Here is a 6,256-nt window from a genome sequence, read left to right as displayed (position 1 = left end):
ATTCATGGCAGAGTCTGAGTCTGTTAAATAGATTACACATTCTAGGACTGCAAAACATTTTTCTTCTAGAAAGATAAAGCCAACTGAAGTAAACCTGAAAGAAAGGAGTGACTGAGAATTTGAAATGTTTTATCTGTAAGATTCCAAAATAGAACCCTTATGTTATTAGATCATAATATTATTTCCTTATTTCACAAATATTTATCATGTCCATTCTACCTGCCAGGCACTGTACTCAGTCCTGGAGTTAAAGGGGTCGAGAAGACAGGCAGATATGTCTCCACCTTCATGGAATTTAGGTACATGCATTAAAGCAGTTATTACAAATGTGGTGAATGTTATAAGAGGGATGTATAGTGACAGCATGTGGCAAGGAACCCCAACAAAGACCTTGATGAAAAAGAGACATTTAGGCTGAGCGATAAAGGGTGAGTGAGTTAGTTACTTTTGAGGAGAGACCAAGCATGGCACAACTGAGGAACTGAACAGGAGAGATTGATGGGCTAGAGCCACTGGTGTAAGTGAGCAGCAAGGGCTGAGAGTGGTAAGGAGGGTGGTGAGCCCCATGTGGTAGAGAACTTTACACACAAATTAAGATGTTATCCTAGAGAAACAGAGAGCAATAGAAGGAGTTCAAGATTGAGAGTGTCATGGTACGCCTGGGTGGCTCAGTAGGTTAAGTGTCCAACTTCAGCTTAGGTCATGACCTTACAGTTCATGGGTTTGAGCCCTGCGTTGGGCTCTGTGCTGACAGCTCAGAGCCTGGAGCCTGTTTCAGATTCTGTGTCTCCCTCTCTCTTCGCTCCTCCCCCATTCATGCTCTGTCTCTCAAGAATAAATTAAAAAGTTAAGAAAAAAAAAAGATTGAGAGTGTCATGATAAGATCTGTATTTTAGGAAAGTTATTCATGGTTTGGAGAATGGATTGGATCAGGAATTAATTAAATCAAGGAGACCACTTAGAAGGCTGAATAAGTCAAGTTTCAAATTTACAAATAGCTTTAGCTAAGTTTGGGTGGAAAGTGATATGATGTAACACTGGGCAGAGAGAATATGGGGTCAAAGGAGATTTTTATTTGTTTTTTGATTTATTTGATTTTACCACAGGAAAGGCTTGAGTTTGATGGAAACAGCTAATTCAGAATAAATGCCAGAAGATACATAAAAAAGGAGGCAAACCAAAATTGACAGAGGCTAATAATCTGAATTTTCAATAAGATGATATTATTTAAATAAGTGGCTACAATTTATTTAATGAGGACAGGGAAAAAACTGACCTTTCATGTGAAGGAAATGGCATACCTTTGAAGGAAATGGCCTACCTTATTTCCTATAAAATTCCAATTCAAAACAAGGGCTTTATTTGAGGCACTAAACATACAGCATTTAACTTACTTAGAACCGTCTTACATTTCAGTGTTTTTACTCAAAACTGGTCATTTGGTAATTCTAAGAATGGAAGTTAAGCATGTTAGCTTTAGGCTTTGTTCAAAATATGTTTTCAAGTTCTTTTTCCTGGATTTCCTGTTGGCAAAAAGGTTCCCAGTTGTTCTCTAGTTCTTGGTTTCTATCGTGATTTTTTAAATCAGATAACATGTTTAGTAGCATTTATTAGGTTTCCTAAAAGGTAGCATTACTCTGTAGTTTTAGTTGGTTGTGGCTAATGTAGACATTGGGTTGCAAAGTCCCAAGAGCAAAGTGATAATCATATTTTCTCAAGGTAATCCTTGAGAATCCTATACATCAAATGTAGAATAGTGTATGTGGTATGGTATATATGCTTCTCTATGCCAGTATGTAAATATACGTGTGTAAAATATATAGTGATATAGAGGACATATTAAAGTATACACATTAAAAACATAACTCTACCATATTTTAAATTATATGATAGCAAGATAAGGAGAACAGAAGCATTAAAAAAAAAAAAAGGAAAACAATGATACTAAATACTCACCATGCATCCTTCATATTTTTGCCTGGCTCTGGTCGTAATAATGGTGACTCACCATGAGGATGGATACTGACGATAACAATGAGTTCAGTGTCTGTGTGATGAAGAATGAGATAATAAAGATGGGTATTGGTAATATGGTAATCCCACTAACTCTAGGGATTTGTTTTCCTCCTATCTGACAATACTATTGTAGGTCCACATGAGCCATGAGGAGACCAGCTGGCAGAATTGTTCATACTATTTAAATTCTTATTTGCTCAGCTCTCATTTTTGTTCTTGCTCTCCCGTTGGTGGCTCATCTTCATTGATTTCACATAAGTCAAATACGCATTTATGCTTCTCCACTTTATTGGGTTTGAGGATTTCAGCTGACTCCAAAAAAATTGTCTACTGGTCAGTTTCAGTGTGGTGGCAACACTAGGGTTGTATCCTGCGATGGGATCATAAAAACTCACTTGTAGTAGATCAGAGTTGGAGGGGAATTTGCTTGTTTGCTGTTTTGTCTGGTTTTAACTTCCATTCGGTAGGAGGGGGACCAATTTATATTTTATGGTTATATATGAAAACCTGTATTAACTGGTACTGTAATTCTATAATGATTTATCCCAGGGATTTTTTTTTTTAACCTCTCACGAATTGGCATGCTAGGCTGCTGCTCAGGTGACTTAACTGGGCTTTTTTAAATTTTTTTAAATATTTATTAATTTTTGAGAGAGAGAGAGAGGCGGTGGGGGGGGGGGGAGGGGTAGAGGGGGGGGGAGGGGTAGAGAGCAAGGGAGACAGAGTCTGAAGCAGGCTCCAGGCTCTGAGTTGTCAGCACAGGGCCCAAGTTAGGGCTCGAACCCACGAACCATGAGATCATGACCTGAGCCGAAGTTGGATGCTCGACCAACTGAGCCACCCAGATGCCCCTCGTGTGACTTGACTTTTAATCCAGACCTTAAGATGGGGAAATGGTCCATGGAAGTTCCCTGAGACATTGAGATATGATGTGATGGAAAACATCTGACCTCTCATAGGAGAAGGGGCTTCTTATCAAATGTAAGGAGCAAGGCAGGACAGGGACATGAAACAGATTGGTGTGGATATTTGAAGCATTCCAATTTGATGAGGTGGGTCAGAGAGCAGGAGCATGGTAAGAAGTCAAGGTGGAGATGGGAATATAAACTGACTAGGGAAATAGAAGATTACTAGGTTGTTCCATTTCAGGCACCCAGCGGAAGATAATATTTACATGGAGACAACAACCTGCCCAGTTGTGGGACTTTCTGTAGTAGAAGAGCAGCCTGGTTTAAGCGCTGAGAAAGTCTTCGTTTCAGGAAAAAAATATTTAGGAAGGACAGTATCAGAAACCCAAGGAGAGAACCAAATTACAAAACACTGAGAAGTTACAACACGAAGGTAAGTTTGACAAAAAGTGAGAAGTATACATTTCTAAGGCAGCAGGGCCAGCCCAGGTGTTGAGGGTTTGGGAGTCCCGATCATGTGGATCCCAATGACCCTGAAGCTTCAGGTATTATTGTAATCAATAGACACTTAATTTTCTGGTGAATCAGTAATTCTTACAGCATATTTCCCCAGGTTGTTCCTATTGGAAATGTTAGCTATGAATTTTATCACCCCAAATAGTGGTTTCTGTTGTACTTTTTGAACACAGGAAAGGCTAAGCCATAACAGATTTCTTGAGGAGGAGGAGTCCCATTTCCTCATGGAAGCAGAGGGACCTGTAACGGGTGTCCATTTCCACTCTGTGCAGACTTTTCAGGAGTTAGTCAAACCCCAAGGAAGTTTCCAGGAAACAGCCATAGCTGTGTGACTCACCTAGCAAAAAACTGACGCCTGAACAGGAAGTCCTACCCCACAGCCGATGGTCACTTTATTTTTAGTCAAGATTCAGGAAAGACAGGCAAAGAAGGCCCTATTCTTTCCTTGGTCACAGAGCATAGAGGTCAATAAAAATCTTGACTTTTACTGAATTTTAAGGGAGACCAGGAAAGCAGGCACTACCTCAGTTCTGACACTTAACTTCTGCGGGTCTTACAGAAAATTCTTTAGCTTAGAGGCTGAATGAAGCAATGGTTCTGTTTTCAATTTTTGCAGTCCTACTCCCTGAGCCAAGCACCATCAGCTCCATTTATTATAATAGCTATGTGGCCATGAGTGAGTTATTTAAGCTCTTTGTCCTGATTTACTCATCTATAAAAAACCACAAGAAATAGTATTGGTTGTGGGCACTCAAGGAGATAATATTTGCTGAGGCACAGTGCTTGGCACATAATAAGCATTTAGTGAAAGTTGTTTCCTGTGTGGGCCTGTTTTATCTTCTGTCAAGTGACGTTCTTAGACTAAAATTCTTTCCAGCTCTGAAACTCTAAGATTCGGTGACAGAAAGGATTTTTGGTTAGTGTTATTATCCCACAGCTAGGATCAGCAAATGTCCTCTGTGAAGATCTGGGTAGTGGTGTTTTAGGCTTTGCACATCATACAGTCTTTATCGTGACTACTCGGCACTGACACCATGGTGTGAAAGAAGCCAGAGATAACACTTAAAAGAATGGGCACAACAGGTGTGTTCCAACAAAACATTATTTACAAAATGAAGTGTAGCCTAAATTTGGCCCACGGGAAGTAGTGTGCCGACCTCTGTTCTGTAGGATAAAAATATGTGGAGAAGAGAAGTGAAATGCAATTTGTGATGGAAAAAGAACACAGAAAATCGTGACCTGCAAACTCGTATAACCTTCTGCATATTTGTTTAGCTCAAAAACTTTTTTTTTTGTATTGAGCATATGAAACAAAGCAGATGTTATACAACAAAGGTAGATAATGGAAATATACTAAACAGCTTTCACAAGCTAAAATATTTATAAATATTGAACAGATATAAGTATGTAAAATGAGTGAAATGGAAAACAGTGAGTGGCCCAGAAATTCACATTTGCTACAATTTGAAAGAAAGCAAGAAGAAGGCAATCATGCAAAAAAGCATGAGAAGCCCAGGTTGCAGCAAAAAGCTAATGTTGCTTCATGAAGGAGACAGTTATGGATTAAACTGGCTTAAACGCTTGCAGGGTGATTGCTCAACCTTCAAATCACATTCGATCTTATCTGGGTATCTGAATGTTACCAAGGCTGGGTTGTGGGCTATTTTCTTTATTAAGCTGACCCAGTGACTAGCCACTCAGCATTAGGCCTTGGTGGTATTGGGGTACCTTGACAAAGTGTAGGCAACTCTGTACCAGTCATGTAGTACCTGGGAACACAACTTGAAATTATGCTGAGGAAAGACAAAGAAGAATGCAATGAATAAGAAAGAGGACATGAAAGGAGCAAATGAAGAACTGCTCATGGAGCAATATAGATTTAGAGGCCACATCCCCACCCCTAGTTCCCCATCCCGCCCCGCCCCAGCATTCTCTGAGGGACAACACAGGAGATCACTACAGGGGCAGCGACTACCTGCCTGGGCACCTCTGAAGATGCCGCTGTGTCACAGCGACCTTTCTTCTTCCTTCCAGATCTCCCCCGATGGTTCTCTTAACTAGCGTTTACTAGTTGAAAAAAGAGCAAACAGGATGGTAATATTTGAGCAAAAACTTTACTGTCTGTATTTTTCCATCCTCTCATTTCAAGCATCCTAATACTTTGCTTGCATCAGGGATTTTGCACAACAGAAGACTTGATGTCAGTGGCCTTTCCTGTCTTTTGTGAAAGCTTAAACCCTCTGAAGAAATTATGCCAGGTGTTCCGGAGAGGGAAGAGAGAGAAGTGACTTGCAAGGTGGGTGAGATCTCCTGAGACAGTGGAAGAAGGTGAAGGTCAGAGGGTCCCTCTAACATTAGGGATCACACACTGCTCCTTGACAGAAATCTGAGGGAGGGATGAGACCCCTGGGACAGCTGTCGAGGACATGTAGGAAAGCTGGCTCTAGATTCAGGGGGCCCCGGCCTCGCCTAAGCTTTCAGCACCCTGAGGGTGGCTGCTGGGGCTGGTGGCCCCCTTTGGGACTGTGACAACAAGCATCTCAGCAGTAAGCAGCAAGGACAGTGGCCTGGGATCAGAGGGGCCACCCTGTTAATCGGGCAATGTATAAGTTCCTGCACAGGCCTTGAAGGTGGGGAGTCCCAGTAATGACTGGAATTTACGTTTCCCTACATCCTTGAGGGAGGGAGACCCAGAACAGATTTAAACCGATTTAAAGATATGAAGAAACATAACGATTCTTGCAAAATAGCTTCTGTGGGCTGATATTCATCTACTAACAAATGTTTGGGAGTACGGGGTGGGAAGGAAGAGGGAC

General features: G+C 41.1%; 1 long non-coding RNA gene across 1 annotated transcript; it reads left to right on the top strand.

The window, feature by feature from the left end:
• The first annotated feature begins 221 nt into the window (after positions 1-221).
• Positions 222-5,731, top strand: LOC132680142 (uncharacterized). The gene is made up of 3 exons (XR_009610536.2): positions 222-299; positions 3,166-3,357; positions 5,615-5,731. It is a non-coding gene; the product is annotated as an uncharacterized LOC132680142 (long non-coding RNA).
• Positions 5,732-6,256: the final 525 nt, after the last annotated feature.

Source organism: Panthera onca, chromosome A1, assembly GCF_046562875.1.
Source record: "Panthera onca isolate mPanOnc1 chromosome A1, mPanOnc1 haplotype 2, whole genome shotgun sequence".
Classification (NCBI taxonomy): domain Eukaryota; kingdom Metazoa; phylum Chordata; class Mammalia; order Carnivora; family Felidae; genus Panthera; species Panthera onca.
The sequence above is the reverse complement of the archived record's forward strand: the minus strand, read 5'-3'. Positions and strand labels throughout refer to the sequence as shown.